Below are 26,241 nucleotides of genomic sequence, written 5' to 3' on the forward strand. Positions count from 1 at the left end.
CAATATCAACAGCCAAGGAGAATGGCCAACATATATACTTATGCCTTTTATGGTTATTGTCACTCATGTCACTTGTTTGGCCATAATGAATGTGATAGCAGATCTAACCAATGGAGGCTAGGCATATTGCATGCAAGGTATAGACCTAGCATGAGAAATAAGAGATTTGGTCCTCTTGCTTCATATCTTGGCCATGTGGAGTTATTTATATACCATAAATTTTGCCATATGGAAAGATATTATTTGTTTCCCCGTTACTCAAGGAAAAACTATCAAAAGAAGAAAAAACAAGGAGGATCTAGTGCAAAACCAGTGAAGAAAGAGAGGAATCAGTTGAAGGAAGAGAAGAAGTAGATGAAATAGGATAAGAAGCAGCACAAAACTGTGTGGAGAAAGAAGGAACAACAACTCTTCAACTAGTGAAGAGCATTCCCTTCTGAAGTCCATGCTTATTCATGCATACTTATAGAGGACTACAGGTCATGAGAGGTGCACAAACTCAAGGGGAGTGTATGATAGTTGTTGTAACAACATTTGATGAGTTCATTTCAGCCTCAGGCACATTCAAGTCCACAGAATCAACCTGTCTATTGGAGGTATATTGAGATCAGGCGGAGCTATGCATGGTGTGTATTTACATGTGATATTTAGTATTTGCTTCATTTCTTTTCACTCAGTCATTTGTGGTAGATTTGTATGTGTTTTCATGAATAAAAAAAAGAGCATTTATTAGCCATGTATATGTTTTTGGTTTCCACTAACAGTTGGTTGAAAACATATGTAACCATGCATAGATTATGATCATGACTCTAGGATGTATTGAGATGACTTATGACATGGACCAACCATGTATAGGTTGTTATACGATGATTACTACAACCATGTATTTTCTATTGTTTCATCGTTTTGTATTGGTATTGAGTCTAGTCAATAGTTGTTGAGTCTTCTTGGTAATAGGATTTTCTTGTATAAGTATTATTGATTTGGGTGGATTCAAAAATAAAAGTGGCCTTGAAAATAACTCAAAAATAAAATCGTCATATGGAAGTGAAACCAAGAATAGGTCATAGTGCTCGTCACCTTGATTCCAATGGTGTGAATGAAACTAAAATCAGAGTTCGTATGCTCAAGTTATAGCTGGTCAAATTTCTCGTCAAACTAGGGCAAGTGGTAGTCACTAACGAGGCAATAATTTGGAAGAGTCTTGAAGCATGGAAAACAATGATCAGAAAGGGAGAATTTTTCACCTCAATTTTCTTAATAACCCTTAAATTTGGGCGAAAAAATTTGAATCATATGTTTTAAGAAACAATATATATATATATATATATATATATATATATATATATATATATATATATATATATATCTATATCTATATCTATATCTATATCTATATCTATATATATCTATATAGATATATATATATATATAACTGGGGTGGTGAGCCACCACCCTTGCCACCCCACCCAATGATATTATATATATCGAATGTTTAAAAAGGGTGGGCGAGCCACCCCTAGCGGACTTGCCCAACTCCATTGAAGCCACCTTTTAAATAAAACAATGGTTGAACCATATATGGTATGAAAAGGGATTTGAACTGGAATCACCCATGCAAGTCGGTGGGTCTGCCCCATATTCTATATAAAAAATCTAATTTTCCCATTCTAACCAGTAGCGTAGGAGTGGACTAGTGGAACCCTAAGTTGCCAGGAGGGCCAGAACCATGAGCGAGGGAATCTACAAGATGATGAAAATATTCCTTTAGAGGGCCAAAGGTGTCAATGTCATAATTTGACTAGTTCTAGTCAATTTTACACAGTTTCATGCCAGGAATCCAATCGTGTAGTCTGTTTCTCTAGCTGAGATCTTCGTTTTCACACCATCATCTAAGTTGGGGGTGTAAGGGTTACTTTTCTAAATTTGATTGTAATTCATTTCTTTGCTACCACTTAATGAAAGAAGGCCTCCCCACTTTGAACAGGTCCCAAAGAAGTAGCCCAATTTTGTGAACTCGGTAATTAAATCATTTTTTTTCCTTTGATCTCATGGTTGGTTTATGATTTCTGATTTTTTTCATGTGTAAATTTACATGGTTAATATGCTCTTTTATATGCAATTATGTATGTATCCTTTAAGTTAAAAGATCTAGATCAAGTTTGGTATCAAAGAAGGTCTTCTTGATGAAATTTTCATCAGTAAAGGCTAACTAGCAACAAGCTCCAAAGAGGTGAAGGAAAACTTAAATTCTTTGATCCAAAAGTAGGGCATGCACCACGAAGATAGGACATGGAAGATGAGGAAGCTCAATTGGAGGAAGAGAAAAATTATCACAAGATATTCTTCACCATGGCAGAGAAAGTTGACAAGTTATTCGCAGAGTATGAGAAGATGATCAAGCATTAGAAGAAAGATCCAAATGACCATGCACCAGTACATCATGAAGGTGCAAGAGGAGAGCCTTCTGAACCACCCTCTCCATCCTCTAGTGACAGTTCTTCTTCTTCTTCTTCTTATCACTCTAGCAAGCATCACAGGAATACATCTAAGAAGCCATTTTTAAGCTAGATGTAAAGTTTGATGTTCCCACATATAATGGAGAATGTAATGCAAAGAAACTATATAATTGGATTAGACATATCGAGGTTTATTTCCAGATTAAACAGATTGAGAAATATGAGGCAAAAATCTAATTAGCATCTCTTTGGTTGAGTCGCACCACTCTCATCTGGTGGGAGAGAAAGTTGCCGAAAGGCAACAAAACTTGGGTAATCTCCTTTCTTCTTGGTCCAATTTTGTTTCTGCATTAAAAGATAAGTTTTATCCTTAGGGTTGAAAAAATTATTTAATGGAATGGCAATATTTAAGGAAAGGAAAGGAAAGGATCAAAATGTACAAAGCTTCACTGAAGAGTTTAGAAAAAAAGCATTGAATTTGGGCATTTCACTTGATTCACCCAAAACCATAACAAAGTATATTGGTGCTTTACATAGTTACATTAGACATTCTTTGTTATTATTTGAGCCTACTACTATTGATGCGACCAATGTGAAGGCTATTCATCTTGAAAGTAGGGGAAATAATGATAAAGAAGAGCAACCAAAGAAATCATGTTTCGAACCTCATAATGGAAATATCAAAGGAAAAGGCAAGGGAAAGGACAAGAAGGAAACTACAACCAAGAAGGAGGAAGGAGCAAAGCCATCTTGCACACATTGCAAGAAGGAAGTGATAAGTCTCATCAATGGGTAAATTATGTGGACCATAATACAACTCTCCAGCTTACTAAAACTAGCTTTTATCATAATTCTTTACATGTTTTGTTATATTTTGCTTAATGAGAAGGGTAAAGATGAGATGTCATGTCTAGTGGTCTAATGTGCATTGATTGCAGGTTTTGGAGATAATTTTGGTTAATTAAAGTGCAGGAACTCGAAGGAGACAACCAAGAGGGATTCTAGGAGATGGGATCTCCCTCCTTAACTCCTCACTCTCTCAAAGATTCATCCATCGAATCTCATCAGCTCGAAGTTGTGAAGCCCAGCCAGTAAGATCATTGGCAACCAAACCAGTGATAGTTGAAGACCAATTGATCTCAAGATTGGGAGCCAAGCCTCCCTAAATTTAAGGAAGTTGTATAAATAAGAAGGCTTAGAGCCTCATTAGGATTTAGATTTTTGTTCATTGCAGCCGAGAAGCATTTTTGAGTTGAAACTTTGTGACTGATCACTCTTGTGTATTCTTGATATTTTAATGAAAATGAGAAGCATTCCCTTGATCTAGAACTGAGTTGACTCAGAAGGTTGAAGCTCTTAGGTTAGGGCCCAACCCTAGCAATAAAGGTTCCTCTTCTTGTATATGTATGCTTAGATTACATTCATAGTTAGATGTTGAGCTTCTTTTGTTGTTTTATTTGCAAGTATTGGTATGACTAATTAGTTTGCTTCCATTTGTGGATAGATAGAAAAATGGTATCATAGTGACAGAAGGAATATTAGAAAATCTGGTGATAGTGGTTTTCATCTCATCTTTGTCTTTAGGGATCATGACTTGATGAACACTTTCATACAGTCCAAAAGTAGAGTTCTTCCTTTCCAGCATATACTAGTGTTTCTTGATGAGTAGGTCATTATCATTAAGTTTCTATTGACAGTGTTGGACCCAACAACATTCAGGGGATCACCCCGGTATGAAGTCCCAACTAGAGCTCACATTGTTTGGTGTAGGAGTGCCATCTGATATGATGGCCCAGTTTCCATTATATCTTAAAGATTTGCCTCAACTCTTTCTTGTCAGCATAACGGAGTTCTCTAATTTGTCTTGCGAGAAGTGAGGTTCACGTGCCTGGTGATTGTAAGTGTCTCTTGTGTTAATCGTTCTTTCACTCTAGACAAAGAAGGTGGGAGTGAGTCCCAAGTTGGTTGGGAATAGTCCCAACTCTGCTAGGAACACACAACACAATAGGACATGCACAACTTTTGGTGGAACAGTTGATCCAGATTTAAATAGAAATGCAACAAATTACAGACATAACCATAAATACAGAGATGCAACAGAAATAATACTTCATTTGATTAATGTAAAATACTGAAATATGCTTACAAACAGAAGTGGAAATAAACTAGCTTGGGTGATGGTAGCTTATCTCTAAGAAGAGATGTGGTGGCTACATGCCTCTAAACTACATTACAATGAGGTTCAAGGGCCTTTTTATTATTGAACAATAAGAGGAAACCCTAAACAACCAAAACCTAACCCGAGGAGATGTAACACCAAGAGTTTATGGGCCCCGTTGGGGTTAGCTGGATAGCCAACTTCCCAGGGTCGTGACTTGGTCATATTATCTCTGTTTGATATGAATGATACCCCCTTGGAAAGATCTCTCTGAGGACTATGACAAAAAAGGCAATCTTTTCAAAAGATTGTTGGCGATAGATTTAAAAAAAATGTCATTTAGGGCCTCAAAACGGCTCCGGAAGTTTAAGACCTGAAAAACTCCTAAAAATAGTAAACTATGCTACAATTAAAGAAACTGAAAAACTAAAAGAAACAATGGTGGGGGTCCAAGTGGAATTGTTGGGTGGCCACCAATATCCACCTGGATCATTCCTCCCCCTTTAGGAAGCAATGGTCCCTGTTGCATTGAGTTCCTCCATGAGATGAGGAAACTTCTGCTGAACTTGGTCCCTGGTGAGCCACTTGCCATAGTGAAGGAGTTGGCCTACTTTGACAACTCGATACAGTTGGATCTTCTGCTAGTGAGTGTGATTGATATGTGTGTCCATGATCCGATCAATTGTAGCTTGTTCCATGCAATCTGGATTTAACTCTATTGGTGTGAGTTGTTCGCAATGTCGGATGTGTCTAGTAATGGTGGAAAGTATGACCGAAGGCGGTCCACATTAAACACTGGGTGCATGCCAAGGAATGGGGGAATCCTGAGCTCAAATGCAAAGTCTCCCACAACCTTGGCAATGGTGTAAGGACAATATCAGAGTGGTATGAATTTCCGATATGCTCCGGTAAGGCGTTCCTTTTGCAAATGAAACCAGACTTTGTCGCCCACCTGAAACTTTTGTGGCATCCGATGTTGATCATGTCGTTGCTTGTACTTAGCATTTGACTTTTCCAGAATTTCGTGGACCTACTGGCGAATATGTTGGATGTGCTCAATGAAGTTGTTTTCCTTATCTATTTCAGATTGGAAATGAGTTGAATCTTCCTAAGTAGCGGCAAATGGCATGGCCACATCAATGGGACATAGTGGTTGGAATCCCAAGCCCACCTGAAAGGGGATGTGGCCAGTCGAGTTATGGAGAGCTCGGTTATAGATGTGCTGAACATAAGGGAAGCTCTCATCCCATGTTTGTGGATGCTTTGAGTTGTACATGTGCAGAATGTGTATGATCATCCTATTGATGACCTCTGTCTGGCCATCAATTTGGGGATGGAAAGTTGTGGACTTAGTGAGTTTGGTGTCCAACATTGACTAGAGACTGGACCAAAATGTACTGAGAAACTTGTTGTCCCGATCTAAGATGATAGACTGTGGGATCCCAAATTGTACCCACACTCATTCAAAGAAGAGTTTAGCAGTGGCTTCTGCTGTGATATTCTTCTTGTAGGCTATCATAATGGCCATCTTCAAGAATATGTTGACGACCATTAAAAGGCAATCATTTCAATGCTTAGTGGAAGGAAGGCCCGACATGTAAGCCATGGAGATGGATTCCAAAGGTTGACTAGGGGCAGGCAATGAAGTATAGAGGACTTGCTTCTTGATGGTTGGTTTGGCAATGGCGTAGGAAGTGTAGGACCTGATGTACTTCCCGACATCCTATCCAAGATTCGGCCAATAGAAATACTTCTGTAGTACTACCACCATTTTCTCGACTCCAAAATGCCCAGCAGCCCGACTGTAGTGCACTTCCAAAATCATCTTGGCACGATCACTTGAAGGAACACAAAGGTGACCTAGGTGGCATAACAAGGCATCATGGAGGTGAAAATTTGGAACATGACGACCATCCAAGAGCGTCTAGTATGTGTGGCCAAATTCTGAGTTGCTTTTGCAGAGAAGTGGCCAATCAAAATTCTTGTGCCAACAAGAGTTGAGCACAAAGGTTAACACCATGATCAGTGGTCAACTGAGGAAAGCTGCAACATTATTGGTGCTTCCCTTCTTATACTTGATATTGAAATGGAATTGTTACAGGCATGTGGATGAGTTCTAATGGTGATCATTTTGCAACTTCCCTTGCATCTCTGTGAACTGCAGGGGCCGATGGTCTATGTGAATGACCATTTCCTTCCCCAAAATGTAATGCTTCCATTGTCGGCAGGCCTGCACAATGGAATACATCTCTTTGTCATAAGTGGGATACTTCCGGACTGTTTTTGAAAGTGTCTCATATGCCATTGGATGCTCGTGTTGAGTAAGGACTGCCCTAATAGCATATTCAGAGGAATCCGTCTCGATGTCAAATGGCTGCTACAAGTATGGTAATGCGAGCACCGATGCCGAGCAGAGACGATGTTTCAACTTTGTGAATGCCTTCTACTGAGATTTAGACTAAAATAATTTTCCTTTCGCTCCTCCCTTGTTGACTTGACTCAAAGGCCAAGTGATATGAGAGAATCCCAACATGAACCTCTAGTAGAAATTGGAAAGACCTAGAAGGTTGTGGAGATCTATCTTAGTGGTTGGAGATGGCCAATCCCGAGTGACTTAGATCTTGGTTGGATCCACATGCACCCCTCATTCATCAATAATGTATCCCAAATACTAAACTTGGGTCATTCCAAAAGTTCATTTCTCCATATTGGCACATATCTTGTGTTGCCACAGTGTTTGGAGAACCTGTCAGATGTGGTGGAGGTGCTCTTCCCAACTCTGGATGAAGATCAGGAATTCATCCAAGTATACCACTACAAATGAGTTGGTGAATGGCCGCAAGATGTCATCCATTAGCCTCATGAAGGTTGCAGTAGCATTAGTTAACCCAAAAGGCATAACCAACCATTCGAAAAGGCCCTCCTTGGCTTTGAAGGTAGTCTTCCACACATCAGAGGGTTCGATTGGTACCTGGTGATATCCTAACTTCAAGTCGATCTTGCTGAAATATTTTGCCCCTTTAGTTGGTCCAGAAGGTCATCGATCTGTGGGATCAAGTACCTATTCTGGACAGTGAACTTGTTCAGCACCCGATATTCAATACAGAGTCTCCAAGTCCCATCCTTCTTCTATACCAACACGATCAGGCTCCCACAGGGCGATGAAATCTGTTGGATGTGACCTTTCTATAGTAGTTTCAGGCGGAAAGAGTCGATTGTGCGGACACAACCAACCTCCCTAGGAGCCTAAGACTCTCTAGTGACAAACAAGACAAACAAGAGAAATCCTTCTCTAAACATGCATTTACTATATGGGAAATCAAGTGTTTAGATCCTACCTGTAGTCCAACGCTGTTGTAGCAGTCCAGCTCCGCTGATCCAGATGAGTTCCTTCTTCACTTTGAAACCTGCATACACTAACAATCAAATGATTAAATAGCACTTGATAATCTCATAGAATAAAACATATTTAACACATAGACCAAGGAGTACATGAAACAACTCATAAATAACAAGTTATTGAGAAGAATGGACTCATTTGCATTAATAGGTAACAAAAGGAACAAATACAACCTGAGCCTTGGTGTTGTGCAAGTCCCTCCCAGGGTCCATCAAGAGTTCTCCTTTACTTTGACAAAGCTCACCCACTTCCAAATAGAACAAGCAAAGATGGCAATCTCTCCTCACAAGCTTCTAAATGGGAGTCCTAATTCCTGCAGCATTTACCCTTAGAAATGTATAGCTTCCAACCTCTTCTCCTTCTGGCCCAATGCCTGTATTTATAGTGCTCAAGAGGAAGTTAATCAGGTCCACCATCAATGGGATAATCCCCTCTTTGGATGGGATAGCTCCCTTATTGATGGGATAAGTTCCTCTTTGGTAGGAGTGCATGAACCATCTGGAGGCGCTCAATACACGTCGAACAACCTTCTAGAATGCTCTAGAAATGACCACAAGTAACTTTTTAAAGATGAAACTTGCGTATTTTAACCTTTACAGGGGGACACACCTGCCCCTTTACATACAGAGCGTCCAAAGACGCAGCTTTTGTGAACATTGGGTGCGTCCCCGCAGGTAAGGTTGAGAGAACCTGCGTCCCCAAGATAAATACATTTATAAAGACTTTCTCTCTTTTTGGAGTTTGACATGGAGAGCAGAGGCATAAGACTTGCCTAAGAGGATAGCATGACTGTTGATTGAGCCATACTAACTGTAAATAGTCATGGTGACATTTTTTAGTGTAACAAATTGTTGTTGGTTTGTGGCTGGAAACATTGGGTGCTTAATGATTTGAAGGGAGCTGAAGAAGGAATTCCATTCTGCTGGGAAGGAGATGCTGGATTGGAGCCCTATGGGTTATATCTCTTCCTGAACCCTGTTACTTATTAATAAAGCTATCTTGATTCTTTCCTATATGCTGGTGTATTTTGTATGATTGCATTAGTGTATTTGATTTGCTTCTAATCCTGAATCATTTATGAATATGTATATTTGCCTTTGTATTGTGTTCTTCTCTTGTCGCAAGTAGTTGTTCTCTTGTCATAGGTAGTTGTTCTCTTGTGATCTCGTGGGATTCAAGTAGCTGTTCTCTTGAGCAAGCGAGGAGACAAGTAGCTGTGGACACACAAAGAGAAGAGGACCTAGATCGAGGGACAACTAGAAGACAACGGTAAGTCTACCAATCTCCCCTCTTTCACATTTCATAAAGGAAGAAATCATGATAGCTGTATTCGTTTGTTGCTAAGGCGCTGTCACACCTTAGGTGGATAGGATCGTCCTGTATAGGCATTTTTCCCCACAAAAAATTGGCGACTCCACTGGGGAAGAACTTGTTTATTCATTTCATTTGTGTTTCCGTCATTTGTTTACTTCATAGACTTGACAGCAACTATTGAACTGCATCTTTCCCGAATGCAAAGTAGAAAGTTGCTGCTTTGATCCAGTTGTTGGACTTGTCTATGATCTAAACTAGATCCACAAATGATTTGATGATCCTTGTGATAGTCTTTAGTACCCTATCAAAGTATCCCTCTGTTTATACCTTGCTTGTGTTTCTGATTTGGCCTGAAACAGTTGATTTTTGAGCATTTTATGACCCAGAACCCAAGGGAAACGAGAGTTTCTCTTTCAGCGCAGGCACTGTGAAGGCAGTCTGCATTTCAACGCAGGTCCCGAAGGGGCTACCTACGCTGAATGTCAAACTGACAGTGTTAGACTTGCGCTGAACCAGTTTGGCCTTGTGCAGCTGGGGTTCTTTGTCCTCTGTTGCCCTGTTTTGATCTCTGTTTTTGCAGCCTTTAACCAGCATAAGTACCAGTCAGATAACCCTTTTTCTTTGCTTAGATTCCGCCTCATTTTTGTACAAAAATATTGTGAATGTTTTTATGTGTTTGTGGCGTCATTTACAGTCTTCCTTTGCATGAGTAAAGTAGTCATCCTGTAGCCTTTGATTCAGATCTGATTGATAGTGATCTTAGAAGAGAGTTCATTGGTTGTTTTCAGATTGATTATAGTTTTACTTTTGCTTATTGGTTTGAATTTGTCTCTTTCAAAGTGTCAAAACAAGTCTTTATTTCGAAAATCGCAAAGTGATTGTAATCTCTTCTACCCTTGTTGATTTCGAAGAAAGTGAACTTGTTTGTATTGATCATCTTAAAAGCAAATTCAAAATTGTGCAAAAAGCTTTCTTTGTAGGCATTTATACTAAGAAAGTGGAAAACAAACACCTGCATTGTGCATTTTGCATTTGATAGTTTGCATGTTGGATTTAGGGAAAGTGCATTAGAGTGTGCTGATTGCTCTTTGAGAAAAGATAATGTTATTCTTTTCCCTTAGTAGCTAGGATTTTCAAAGTTGAAAGATAATAAAGCTTGCTTATCATCTTAGACTGCATTTAGGAAGTTGTATCATACATCTCGTGGTGAACCTTGAAAGGCAAAATTTAAAAAGATCAACCTAAAATAAACTGAATGAACCTAACAACGCTTTGTAACATAACGCACAACATAGAGGTCTAGGCTAGAGACGTGTTCCGGCGTCGTTAAGCCTAGTGACTGTCGATCTCGAAGAAGGTGGGTGATTCCTCCTGAGAGACGGTAGCGCTAGTACGGATTGTGCTCCCACGTACCGTCGCGTATATATTGGGAGACCCCTATAGGCATATATCTTTTATCCTTAGGAATCCGTGTCGGCCGCCCTACTGATCGTAATGCAGTGAACACATCATTCATGAAGATCGACCGCCCGTACCCTAAAAAGTATTCTGCGGTTTTGCGAAAAGTTTGGCACACCCTCTGCCTAGAACTCCAGAGCAGTTTCTTTTGGCGTTTTTCAGACTCTATAACAGAAAAAGTCCATCCGAGCATTTGTCACTTTGGGCTCGTTAAAACATTGAAGGAGACTAGAGTCATCTTTAGCTTTTTCTCGACTCTTTAAAACTGAAAAAGCAAGTTGTGTCTAAAGCGTCGTTAACAATTTATTTTAAACGGAACAATCACCCTTTAATCCTGTGTTGATCTTTAGGTTGAAAAGATGGAGCACACCAACCAAGGAGTTCCCTTGGGTGGAAATCCTAGTCCCTTCTCCTCTTGGGGAGATGTTGGTGCGCCCCACATGGCCACATTGTCGCTTCCAGGACTGACAATTGGCCTACCAGTTTGGCTCTTTTCAACCAATGTCGTTCAGAATACCACCATTCCTGAACAGTCGAGTCAACAGTTAGATCAGACAAGAGTTGCCTCCCAGCCTTCAACTTCATCTTCCTCCCCTCCTTCCTCTTCGCTTGAAGGGACTGGTCGAATTAAAAACCAGGTTCCTAAGGAGAAGAAGGAGAAGAAGAAGAAAGAGAAGAAGAAGAAGGAGCCTAAGGCGACTGGGGGCAAACAAGTGTCATCTAACAAAAATCCACACACCGCACTCGTAAGGCCTAAATCACCATGCGTCATATGCAAGGGAGACCACTTCCATAGAGATTGTCCCTGTATCCCGCGGATACTAAGAGACTGGTCCCCCCATTTGTACAATTCGGGAGCATCGACCTCTGATAGCCATGTCGACTGCTCACCGTCAACTAGTCGGAGTGAAGCTCCAGGACAGAGCGGGAGAGCTAAATTTCCCTGCAGACTGTGTGAAGGCGATCACGCCATCCACCGTTGTCCCTTCTTAGACGAGGCAAAAATAGTTCTGGAAGATCGCCCAATTTTACGAGCGCATCTCCCTCCTGGATATCAAAGACTCCTGCCAAGTCCCTCACTAGTTGAGAATCCAGTCGAGCCACTTAAGTGGTCAGCCGAAGCACCTGTCATTGAAGAAGAACTGTCTGGATCCATGCCTGACGAAAGTCAAAAGGTTGATACGGCAGTTGACCCGGTTTTGCCTTCAGAGGCTCCATCTTCGAATGACACCATCACAGAGGAGAATAAAGACGACATCGTCCAGATTCTCTTCATCAGCACTGACTCTGATGATCAAGGGGGCAATGCCACCATTCCTTTATTGCAGGAAGGAAGTTCATCGGAGCGATATCTGGCCGTATATTCGGTCCCACCACCAAGCAACCTGGTTGTGTCCTTTGATTGGAACCAACTAGGCAGACCCCGGTTGCCAGCCAGTATACCATTCAGAATTATTTGTCAAATATACAGAAGGGTAATGGCTGGCACTATCATTGATGAGGGGGCATCTGTGAGTATCCTTTCCTCTATTGCTTGGAAAGCACTTGGTTCGCCAGCGCTTTTACCTGAGATGAGAAATCTATCAGGTTTTGATAAAGGAACCAGTCGACCTTTAGGGATCCTCCCCAATGTGCCTATAACATTGAAAGGGAAGACCATTCAAATGAACGTGATGGTCGTTCAAGGACCCTTGGATTATAACCTACTCCTTGGACGAGACTATATATATTGCATGGGAGCTGTAGTCTCCTCACTCTTTAGAGTAATGTGTTTTCCGCATGAAGGAAGAATGGTCAAGCTCGTGGACCAACTTTCGTTTCCCGGATCACACATCGCAAATAGTCATGTACCATCCCTAAATGGTCTATTCATGCAAGAAGTGTCTCAACCCACGGTCCATCCTCCTGATGAGCGCGAGTAATTCGGGAGGATATGACTGGAACCCAGGGGGCATGCATCCTGGCCTGCTTTGGCAGGAAAACTTTGGGTATAAGGTAGGTTTCCGCGTGAGAATATGACTAGTCTGTACCCCGTCCGTGGTTGGAAGAGGGGTTGTTCTAGAATAGGATTCTTTTGTCAAAGTTACGTGTTTGGCACCAGAGTCATTCACCCTTGTCTATTTCGGTAGACATTGCCGAGGAAGTGTTTTGTTTGAAAGAGTAACGAGACAATCTTTGGGTAACCTGAAAGAGGCAAGTCTCTCTCGATTAAAACAAATGTTTTGGCGGAGGGTAAGTAGAGGTAACCTTGAAACTCTGTTTTATACCTGGGGGCATGCAAACCTTTTGGAGTGCAAGCAAGGGGCAGCTATTTATTTTTTAAATTTTTAGGACCTCTAACCCTTTAAACTCGTAGGATTAGTCATTTCCAAACTTGTATAAAGAAAGGATCAGGAGCAAAGCTTAGTGAGATGAAGCTCCATAAAAAATAGAATCTTGATGAGACACTCTTATCAAATGACTGGATAATCGAGCAGTTTTAGCATAAAGTTCATGCTCGTTAAAAAATAAACGCAACATCGAGCAGTTTTAGCATAAAGTTCATGCTCGTTAAAAAAATAAACGCAAGATCGAGCAGTTTTAACGCGGAATTTATGCTCGTTAAAAAATAGAAAAGCGATTGTGAGCAAGAGTTTCCTCCAGAGTTCAAGCTCATTAAAAAATGAACCTATCCTTGGTAAATAACCACCGTGATCGTAAATTTATCAGCCGTTAAAGCCTTGGTCATGTTTGCACCTGCCACCTCCACTTTTCATTTGGCCGATCATTCACCTCCATATGATTGTTTACCCATTTTGAGGAACAGCTGCGAAGAGTGATTTCACCTAGCCATCCTTGTGACACTGCCGTGATTGGAAAATTCCAACCTGTACCTGGAATCTGCTGCTATCCCTGTTTATCACTCGTTCCTCAAAAGACGAGTCTTCTTTAAGCTCTTTTCAATTGACTCGTAAAATATGAAAAGATTGCCGAGTTTTGGCCTTCCAGCTCGTTAAAGGACAGGAAGAGCTATCCCTCCTCTAGATTTTAATCTTTTTGGACCTGAGGGATTATTACACAAAAAGGTCGAGCGCTTGTTTTATTCGGCTCGTTAAAATTATCGAAAACTCATCCCTTCTGTATTGTTTTATACTTTTTCGGACTTAAGGGATTAGATGACGAAAAAGGAATTTTGGAGTTAACTTTATGTACCTTTTCAGACTCTCTAAAAATGAAAAGGACCGAGTTATCCTTGTCGTTAGACTCGTTAAAATTATTAAATAGCGACAAACTTGTCTTTAGATGAGAACGAGTTTCACTATCGCTAAGCTCGTTAAAACATAGCGATGGGCTTACCCAAAGGGCAGGTTATAGAACAAGCATATGTTATCCTCCTCAAGCTTGACAAAAATAAAGAGGTACTGGTCAGCAATGACTGGGGAAAAATTGGGAAAAATCAAGAAAACTTTGATGGTAGCAGGTCGCTCTTGAACATGACACTTTTCCTCTGTACCACATTCGGGTTGGGTTATTTCATTCACCAGTCACATCACCATGGTTTCGCCATACCATCCATATTTGGGGTAATGCTACCAATCCATCGCATCAGTGTCGCCATATGTTCAAGAGAAGTCGTTCAGAAAGAGTCAACCGGGTCCCATCCACTGCCATACATTATCCTTCATCCATTCATGACCGCCACCCTGAATCATATATCACAGATCGTTTTCACCTCCATTAAAATCATTAGCTCCGTTCCGTGTCACTGATGTGGGATTCATTAAGGCCCTCCTGTGACGGATTGCTTCTTGTCGACATCAGCTCATTATCCAAGAAGTTGATCTAGGAACAACCCCTTCAGTACTTTGAAGCTTGCATGCCTCAATGGCAAGTTTCTCACTTCCGGCGACAGGTATACATTAATGACCTTCGACCAGAAGATTTTGCGTGGTGTTCGACGTCAAGTCCTTTATTCACACCACGTGAATTGTACTGCAGTACCTTGAGGGTCATTATCATTATCGGTGATTCCTCTCGCACTTGTTAACGGTTTACATCATTGACCGGTAATCAAGCGATGTCTTTCCATGTTCGACTTCAGCGCAATTCTCACATGGATCGACTTGTACTTAGAGTGAAGATCGAACGAGTTTGAAGACCCCAGATCTAGTTTCATCCATCCGGGTTGCGATATATATATTCAGGAAAGATAAAGACATTTGACATGTACATCATTGCAGCAGATGATCATCCTACTCAAAGGATGATAATTTCGCCAAAATTATCAGTCTACCATCAGACGATCGTCTGTTCTATGTACAAAAATGAATTTATAAAGCTGAGCATGGGAATGCCCACCTCAGATAGATCATGAAAGTAGTATGAATCATAATGTATTGTATTGTATTTTATTACAGGTCTCCTCCCAGAAGATGGATGAACTTCGGACCCTCCTGGATAAAGCATTTCACCCGATAAACGGCCTCATACTTTAGGGGGCAACTGTTATAGACATTTTTGTGCCTTACAACATTGAGCATGAAATGTCCATAAACTAAGGGATCCAAAGTCCCTAAACATGTTGTTCCTACCCCTAGAGGAACAAGGAAAACTAACCACAGCAATTCACAGAAGTTCTCCACCTGAAAACACTCAAAAACAAGCCAATTCTGGATCATGTCAACTGCTCCACTGAGCATCTGCGCTGAATGTCAACTGCTACACTGGCTACCTGCATTGAATGTCAACTCCAACACTAGCTACCTGCGCTGAGCGAGTTTGGACATGTGGCAGAGTCATTCCTCAAGGTGTCAATGCCCAGGAAGCTTCCAAAATGACACTTGCATCAAGGAATTCAACTGGTGATGAGTAAGAGGTTCCAAATCTCCAAGTGGAAGCAAGAACCTCCAAGTGGACTCAAGAACTGAGAGAGGGAGAGGACACTAGTCAGATCTCAAGCTGACTCATCCTCTCTCCACACATCTATATATGGATCTCTCCTCCATGGGATCTGGAGGCTGGAATTTTGTGATTGCAAAGAATTGTTGTTGGTTTGTGGCTGGAAACATTGGGTGCTTAATGCTTTGAAGGGAGCTGAAGAAGGAATTCCATTCTGCTGGGAAGGAGATGCTGGATTGGAGCCCTATGGGTTGTATCTCTTCCTGAACCCTGTTACTTATTAATAAAGCTATCTTGATTCTTTCCTATATGCTGGTGTATTTTGTATGATTGCATTAGTGTATTTGATTTGCTTCTAATCCTTAATCATTTATGAATATGTATATTTGCCTTTGTATTGTGTTCTTCTCTTGTCGCAAGTAGCTGTTCTCTTGTCACAGGTAGCTGTTCTCTTGTGATCTTGTGGGATTCAAGTAGCTGTTCTCTTGAGCAAGCGAGGAGACAAGTAGCTGTGGACACACAAAGAGAAGAGGACCTAGATCGAGGGACAACTGGAAGACAACGGTAAGTCTACCAATCTCCCCTCTTTCACATTTCATAAAGGAAGAAATCATGATAGCTGTATTCGTTTGTTGCTAAGGCGCTGTCGCACCTTAGGTGGATAGGATCGTCCTGCATAGGCATTTTTCCCCACAACACTTATGTAACATAGGCCACCACAAACCCTCACGCAAAATATTTTGCGTTGTCACTTTTCCTGCATAATTTCCTCCCGCAACTCTTCCATGAGCTTTAGCGAGGATGCTATTTCGTTCAAAATTAGGCACATACCATCAGAGTATCTCATCTACACCCATCTTACATAAATGTCCTGCAATTACTGAGAAATTTGTCATGCGCACTACTAAATCCTTCTTTTGTTGACTAGTATATCCTTCAAAATCCATTATGGTAGTCGAAAAGTGGATAATATTAGCAAAATGATTATCCACTACATGCACCATGAAGAGCTGAGCGTTAGGCAACCCTTCCTCCAAATTAGTAGGTTCCTCCCTCGTTTCAATCCGCGACAAGTGGTGATGTCTTGCATTCAACCTTCCTAGCTTCAAATTACCTCAAAGTCATATTCTTGAAATAAGAACAACCATCTGCATATTCCCCCCCCAACACAAGCTTATTGACCAAGTATTTCAAGGCAAAACGATTTGTGTACATCTTGAAATGTCTGCCCAATAGATAGTGTCTAAAATTTTGAAGCACGTACACCATAGCCAATCCTTTGCATTCTATCATTATGTAATTATTTTCAGCCTTTGATAATTTCCTACTCGCAAATGCTATAGGTTGATCCATCTCTCCTTCACTAGCCTGTGTTAGCACTGCCCCCAACGCAATATACAAGGCATCAACATGCACGTGGAATTCCTTCTTCCAATCTGGGAAGACCAAAATGTTAGAGAATTATATATTACAGAGCAATGGAACACATAAAATATTGCAGAAATATAAACACAGAAAACGCATAAAACAAGAGAGACACAAATATACGTGGTTCACCCAGTTTGGGCTACATCCACAGAGAAACAGCCAGTCCTTCTTTTTATATTATCCAGCAAACTGAAGAGATACAACCTACAGTAGATCCTCTGTAATTCCCTCTTCGCTCTCAATCTCCTCTCTCTTCCTCACTCAGAATACAGATCTCTATAGACGTAATACAATTCCCTCATATATAGTGAGGGGTTGCCTTCTAGGGCAAAAAACCCTAAATTAAACATAACTTCTACCGTCAGATCTCTGCCTAATGAATAACCCAGATTGACTTCAAAATTACAACATTTTACAAGGAAATTTTACATCTATTCTTAGCTTCAAGGGCACTTCCCCCGATCCCCCCACCAGAGGGGCCTCCCAAAGGTCGCAGCTGCCCCCCTGGACCCCCCCTGTAGAAAATATTTTAAGGGCAGCATTGTCGCCCCATTACTAACTGGGGTCCAATGCGGTGATACCTTTGAATACAGAAGATAATCAGGCTCCACACCCAACGCAAAATTGGCACAGTAACCATCTTTCCTTTCAATACATCCAGACTGCGGTGACATTCTTCATCCCAACAGAATCTAGCGCCCTTCTTCAATAGATTCTACATAGGCACAGTAATCTCAGCATAAACCTTGGTGAACTTCCGATAATATCCAATATGGACCAGCATTGCATGCAGTTGTTTGACACTCCTCGGGGCCTCCAAATTTACTATCACTGCAATCTTGGCAGGGTCCATCATCAACCCTTTCTTACATACCACATGACCCAACAAAATCCTAGAGGGGACACAAAATAAGCACTTCTTTAGGTTCAGCACGATTTGGTATCTTCGGAACATATCCAACATTAAGCGTAGACTGGCTACATGGCACTTTACTAACCCAAACATTGTCTAGTCGTCAAAATACACCTCCAAGAACTTGTGAATAATTTCCTTGAATGCCACGATGACTACGAAAGATAATATCATTGGCACATTCTTAAGTCAAAATGGCATCACTGTATACTAGAAACAACCCCATTCTGTTGCGAAGGTTGTTTTTCTCTTGTCTTTTGGCGCGATCTTAATCTAAAGATATCCAGAGAATCCATCAGTGAATGAGTAGGAGTCCTTCCCTCCAACATTATCCAATACCTTATCTGTAAACAATGTCAAAAAAGGATCATGGACACAGGCATCGTTAAGCTTCCTTAGATCTACGAAAATCCTTAGGTCTCCCTTCTGTTTCTTTTCTTGGACCACCATTGGGCTTACCCAATGAGATTCCTCCATAGGTTCGATAATGCCCCCCTCAAGCATCTTGTCCAATTCCAAGTGGACCTTTTCCTTGTATTTGGGATTAAGGTGATATGGCCTCTGTTTAATAGGCTTCACGTCCAGCTTTACGGTAATTTTCATCACACACAAGTCACCTATGATGCCTTTTATGTCTGAAAATTTTGTAGGAAAAAGTTCATGGTACTCGTGGAGTAACTCAGCAACTTTATCCACTGTGGCATCATCCCAGTAATATCAGATCTTCGCAAATTTTGGTTCTGCTTTAGTACCAATGTTTACTTGCCTAGTTTTCAGTGGTGCGGTGATGTTCGTATTTTCTATTTGAGGACTTTCGACCTTGTGGTGGCCTTCTACCTCTGGGGTATTAAAATTTCTTAGATCTTCATCATTGCCCTCATCAGTCACATTATAGCATTCCAGCACATGACGCAACTAGGTGCTCTAATCTGGTTGAACCAACTCCAAAGGATCCTACGGAATTCTAAAGATCGCCGCCTTAACCTCCTACAGAGCTTCATCAATGCTTTCGAACCCATCCTCAAAACTGAAGGTCATCAAAAATTCCTCCCTTAATATATCCCACACCACAGTGCCATGACGAAGCTCTGTTTCTAGGTACCAATTCATGGGGATTATATCTAGAGTATGACATAATAAGTGCACCCACTATGTCTATCGCTTTGTTCTGTAGACTTTAGTCCATCTTGCCAAATGATCACGCAGATCATTTCTCCCATCATATTTTTTAGTTAATCACATTTTAGGATGACCAAATTGCAACCTCATCATCCTCCTATAATTGCACCATTCATCAAAGTTGTCCTTGTGCATACCCCACCATCAAGCAGACGTAGCATGTAGCACCAAATCCGGTGCTTGAAAGCGATGATCCTTAGGTACTTCTCTTTCAAAGGCATCCGAAAACTTATCTACATCAATTAAACCATCATAATAGGGTAAATTTCTCACCTCTGATGACACACAGTGCAACGATTTAGTCATCATGTTGCAGCTCAGTGTAGATACTTCATGCAACCCATTCTGTCAGCGTTCCAATTCCTCATCTGAATCCGATGTACAAGAACTTTCACGGTCCCATGCGATCCGTCCATCATCTATTGGATTAATGTAGTCTTGGTCTCGCGCTAATATTTTGTAAATTTGATCCAAATCATCATCAGTTTCTTCATAGTCACGGACTGGTTCAGTATAGTGTGGCCCTTCTGCAGGGTCCAATGGCACTGCAACGCGGAGTGACTTTATTTCAAATGACATTGTCCGCTTCTTCAAGTTGATGACTCCATTCATATCAATGGCCCAATCAATTCTGAGGAATGTGGGATATGGATTACCATCATCAATGATCTCTATTACTTCAAAATCAGCTAGCGCACTCGCACCTTCTATATCTATGGTGACTCCATGTAGTCGTCCCATAGGGATAATCTTATGTTGGTTCGCCATTCTCAGTTGAATCAGAGTTCACTGCAACGCAGGTCTCCCCATTCTCTCCCATGTCTGTTTAGGCAAAACATTCACGTTAGATCCCAGATCCAAAATAACTTGGTCCATCTCATAGTCTCCTATCTGCACAGTCAGCCTCATTTCACGCCTAGTTCTTGCCTTATGTTTGCCAATCTTTCTGACTATGCGGTGTCCACCACGAGTATTTTCCTTACCAGCACACTTATTTATCAACTACTGTAGGCCCTTCATAGCCTTGCTATTGCGTAGAAGTTTCATGCAGGTTTCCAGGAACGTGGTGAGTACAGAGGGATCAATCTTTGTGGGTGCGTTGGTTTCTGGTGGTTTGTCCTGACTTCCTATGGTAGATGCCTCAGCGAAGCTTTTCTTCACTTCCATAAATGTCTCCTTTGTGCATTCTAGATCGAAGCCAAATTCCTTTTTTGGGGCCTTACAGACCCATCCATTCTCTTCAGGTTTTTTTCCCTAGTTATCCCTAGTCGTTACTCTGCTTCTCAGCACTATATTCACATTTGGATCCTCTTCACGGGGCTCGACCCTCATCATCTGTAAGTTCTGTGTAGGGTGTTCAGGTTGCACCTTCTTTTCCTACATCTTGGCTATCAGCACAAGGAATTATTCTATCATATGGTCGAACTGAGTGCAGTATTGACATGGCGGATGCATCTGATTCTGACACTCCCGCGCGTAGTGTCCTGGCATCTCACAATGATAGAAAATAACCTATCCACGACCTCTACTATGTCTTCTTCCTCCTCAGCCTTGTCCATGCCCCTGATATCCTTTGTGCGCTCCCTCGGTGCCCTAATCCGAAGGCCAATTTTCTGCTTGCATTCGATAGGTAGGCGTTCTTCCCAGCATCAATTTGTAGCTATGACAGTTTCGCTCGTTGTGCCCCACCGATTTGCAGAAATCAAAGAAAAATTGGTGTGGTATTTGAATGAAATTTTGTAGCAAATGACAATTATTTGTTATATGTTTTCTAGCCACTTGATGTCTATTTATGCCCTAAATCGTCCTCCACACAGATCTATAAGCCCTTAGAGCTTGGTATTGTAACTCCTTTCGAACAGCCCCTAGACCTCTGGGAAGGTTGACGATCGGCTTTTGCAGACCCTGAACAAACGAATTACCTACTTACATGCACCATAAATTATCCTTAGATTAGAATCTACTCAGATCTACTTAAGCTATTGAAAAACATAACATAATGTATTATGATCTTCACGTAAATACTTAACATGAATTTCATTCCGTTAATAAGACTTATCGAGTAGTTGCATGAATCAATATATCATTGTTTCTTAAAGACATTATCTCATCACAACATATATCGAAAACATAAACAAGGGAAGGAAACAGATAAAATATATGAATTTCTCCAACAGTCTTCTTTATTGATCTTCAATATAAGGTTACAGACTCAAAACTTCCCTACGCACTCAGCTGCAGGGGTCCACGAACTTAGTTGCGGACACTATTCTAGGCCTCTGCACACTCAGCTGCAAAGCCTTTTCCCCCTCTAATTACTTTCCTGCGCTAACTTTTTAAAGCTCCATTCTTCGTACCCATAAACATAGACATATATATGGCTTAGACTCTATAAGACACACCTATTTATACAATCCCATGGTCTGCGGACCATGGGTAGATCTAAAGAGCCAACTCAACTTTACATAAACAACGGTAAAAACCATTTTTGACTCCTAACTAACTGTGCGCTCCGCATCCTTTATCAACCTTTACATCAAAACTTGGGTTTTTAAGCCAAAACTAATCCAGGGGACCCCATCCCAACAATTGCAGAGATAGCTTCCTTAATGGCACCAGTATAGATAACAAAATCTTTTAAAAAATCAGGCTTTACCTAGACAAGTGTATAATTAATTGATTTTTTTATTTCCACAAAATCGTTATCAAAAGTATCATTCTAGGAAAACACTTGGTTCTACTTTAACAAATTATGAATAAGTTTAACTATTATAAAAAATAATGGATGAATCTCCTTACAAAATGAACTTAACCCATGAATGATTGAATATTTTTGTTTGAAATTGGCATTGGGAGATTTTGAATAACATTAAGTCTTTCAAGATCAATATTGATTCCAAAATTTGATACACCCTAGTAGATTTCTTGCGATGCCAGCAAAAATGGACTTTGTAAGATTTGGTGAAAATTCCAATTTTTTTACAATGAATAAAAATTTGTCTAAGATTATAAAAATGATATTCTTGCATTCTATAATAGAAAATTAGATATTCTTGGATTCTAGAATAGAAAATTAGATCATTAAGATCATTTTTCATGAGATCATAAAAATATACCTACAACGTTTGTCCAAAAGTGGCACCTACACTGATTAGACTAAAAAGCATGCATTTGTAAGAAAAGTTACCATTGGGTGGTAAAGGTGGTTTTGTATTTGTCAAATATCTTGATGCATATTTGGATATATCCAAAGAAGCCATCAAGGAGTTCCATCATTTGAGAATCTGCAACTTGTTGTAAAATTAAATCCATATTAGGAAGTGGGAAACTATCGTTTACACTTGGCTTGTTTAGAGCGTGAAAATAAACACATAATTTGATATCTCCATTATTTTTCGTTACCAGAACAAGGTTTTCCACTCAATCTAAATATTTACTAGGAAAAATTATATGAAAAATTGAGAGCTTATCAACTTCCTTTCTAACAGTTTCATCAATTGTAGAGTTAACTAGTCTTTGTCTTTGTCTTTGAAATCATGGTTACAACTATCAAGTTTCTGGATTTTGGGTGCCACAAGGGTTCTTGATAGTGTTGGTTCCATTTCTGCCATAAAAAAATGATTTGAAAACTCCCATAGTCATATTTCTTGAAGAATCTGAGTCAAATGAGAAATTCATCATTGGGGGGAAATTGTGGCCTCATTAGACAACATCAAACATTCATATTTGCAATTAAGGTATACCCACTTAAGGGTTCTTTAAGCTAATACAATAACATTCATATGCATGAAGCTTATGTGAGCTCACAATTATACTCATTTAAGAGTTTTTCAAGCTAATACAACAATATTCATAGGCATGAAGCCATTCACGTCAATAGTAGAGATTTGGATCCTTTTAGGGAAGATAAAAACCATTCAACCCAACCACCCTAGATAACCTCAATTCACACACACAATCACATATATGTGTACCACATTAAAAAAATAAATTAAAAATAATAATAAAACATATAAACAAATAACAATCGCATATATATGCACAATTTTAATAAAATAAAAAATAAATAAGCTTATCATGTCATGTGTCAGAGCTGGATCTAGGAGTGGGTCGCCACAAGGACCCAAGGGCTCTTGTCGTGCTTGCTCATGATCGCATTAGAGGGCTACAAGTCAAGCAAAAGGATGGAGAATGAATTTATAGAGTGAAGCCCATCCCTAATTCCTTTGTCATCAATGTTGGGGATTGCATGCAGGTAGATCCATGTCGTCAGGGCATTTTAGATGCAGGGCAAAGCTTTCTTGACCTGATTGAAGGATGGATCTTGTTGCATCAAACTTGTGGGGGTGGCATTGGTGATATGCTTCATGATCTATGATTACTCCCTTTCATCAGCCACCTGATCTATTTCTTTGAATCAGATCTATATGAGTGACAAGTAGAGGGGAGCCTACACTGTCTAGATCCAGATCCCAAGGATTTTTTCCAAGTTTTCATCAAAATTCTTAGTGGGAAATTGATCTCGCTAAGTGTCAGGGGGACATATCTAACACCAAATCTAAAGCAGCATGTACAAAACACATCAGGTATCACAACATCCTTACAAAGCCTAATTTTTGAAGGAAAGTTGTTGCAAGATGACATGCAACTAGAAGATTATGGCATTCATAGGAACTCAACTGTTATCCTAAACTTAATATTGTAAGGTGGAACCCTAGGAGTGATCATCGCAACTATATCTTCTTCTGCTAACAAGGGCTCGGTTGCATTTAGGGACACATTGAGAGGGAAAGCAACCACATCATAAAAACAATCCCCAAATCTGACAATTCCAAGTCCTTGCCTTGTTGAGAAGATGGAGAAAGCTCAAGATCTGACAATAAAATCGTTGGAGGTGAGTGACTTTTACTCTATGGTACATTAAAAAGGTATCATATGTTGATTTAATGGTTTTTGGCCCAAATTTGAAGAGCTTTATCAATGGATCCACCACAACTGAACAAAAAATTATGACATTTACGTGTGCGAGAAGGGATTTTTTGTGGTATAGTTTCACAATCAGACATATTTGGATTTTTTCATTAATGAAGGACCATGGTTCTAGGGAAGGGAAATCCTTTTTGTAACACCATTGTTCCCCAGTTTCGATGCCAATACAATGGTGGTTACGAAAAATCTAGAATGGGTAAGGTTACATAATCTCCCTCTTCCTTTCTAACACGAAGTCTTAGAAGACATTGGAAATTCACTCGGGAGATTCCTAAAGATGTGTCTAGAAAGAATGGAGAACAACATCCACCAGCATATGTGTGGAGATATACTTAAGTAAAGGCCTTTCAGATCGTTTCCATCTTACTCACCAGGATTTTAAGTGGACTCAATGGCTAGATTTCGAAAACACTGCTTTCAAGTGTCGGATCCACCATTAGATAGGGCACTTGCAGACTACATGTCCATAAACGAAGAAACGAAGAAAGAAAAGACCACAAAAGCCAAAAGGATGGAAATTTCCTGAACCACACTCTGTTGATGATGAAGATGAAGAAATTGATGAGAGCAACCAACAACCAGTGGTAGAGAATCAACAAGATTCCAAAATGAAGGAGGGAGAAGAGAAACAGAAGGACTCGAACACATATACAGAGAAACCAAATGACTTAGCAGTGATCCAGTCTCCTGAAACTCAACATGAGGGAAATAGAAATAACCAAGTTTTAGGTCGAGTAAAGAGAACATATGTTTCAGAAAGTTTGGACTCTGACAAGGAAGCCTAGCAACTCTAGAAGGAGAAGATTCGGCAATTGTAAAGGCCACTCCATCTTATGGGGTATGGCACAAAGTACAAAAGAAAAAAGATAAAATAGAAAAAATCAGCTTATCTGGGTAATTATTTTTTGTTTTTTTTTTGGTAGTGTAACTACTATTGTGGAGGTAAATCCTCTCTGCGGACAGAGACGATCCCTACTAGCCCAGACCGGGTCTAGCAACAATCACACAATGCTATCACGCAAGTTCCTAACTTCAAATACAAAGTAGATGGTGAGAACCTACTTGGATTCCAACGCTAGTGTTCGTCGAAGAGATGTCGCCTTCGTTCCTTTGCCTGGGCGGGTCACGATCTGCACGATCTTCGTGATAGGATACCTGCACACGCAAAGAACAACATGAAAACAAGCGTAAAATCTAGTAGATGCAATTATATATCGGTCAGAAAAGATATAACTCAACATCAAACATAAAGCAATGAGAGTGGAACCATAATGATAGTCATCTATTATTAATGAATAACAAAGAAGAATACAACCATTGTTCTGACGTCAAATCCTCCTTTGGCTGGGTAGTCAGCTACACAAGTCTTGCAAAGCTTGTTGGGATGAGGGACAAGCCTCTCTCTCTTTGGGTGACAAGAATCTCCTTACTTAGATTTTGCCTTATGGGTGCAAAGAAGGCTCTTGCAGCTTCAAACTCTTGAACTCCTGGAATTATGAGTATTATGACTGTAACTCTAACTAGCTTGCTCAAGACATAGAGGCAAGCTTTTATAGATAGAGAAGGAAAGAGATAGGATCAACCACATTATTCATGGGATTGGCTTTATCACTTGGAAACTTCCATGAAAGGTGGCAAACCACTTTCCCTTCTATGGAGATTCGAAGCCAAACCATCCTGGCTCAACCTAGATTCAGTTGGTGAATGGGTTGAAGAGAACCTTCGGGAGTTTGGTCGTTGAAAACTTTACTCAATTCGGTTGGCGCGAGTGCGACTCTGGGACAGAGTGTTAGGGTCCCACCCTAACCCCCTTATTTATATCATGGGATCATGTCATAGTCAAGAGTCAATAAAGCCCATATTAATATTTGTAAGTGGTTAACCCGCAATTAATGACGGGACCACAGTTAGTTGCAAATGAGCGGTAGTATTAGATAGATGGTAAATGGGTGGTAGTATTAGATAGATGGTATTAATAAAACCCACGATATTGGCTCGTGGTATTGCATGTATGAGTCATATATAAAGGATAGAGACTCCCTGCGAGGAGCATTGTGTCTTGTTT

Source organism: Pinus tabuliformis, chromosome 6 (assembly GCF_031772625.1).
Source record: "Pinus tabuliformis cultivar Carrire ecotype Pingquan chromosome 6, CPIR1, whole genome shotgun sequence".
Taxonomy (NCBI): Eukaryota; Viridiplantae; Streptophyta; class Pinopsida; order Pinales; family Pinaceae; genus Pinus; species Pinus tabuliformis.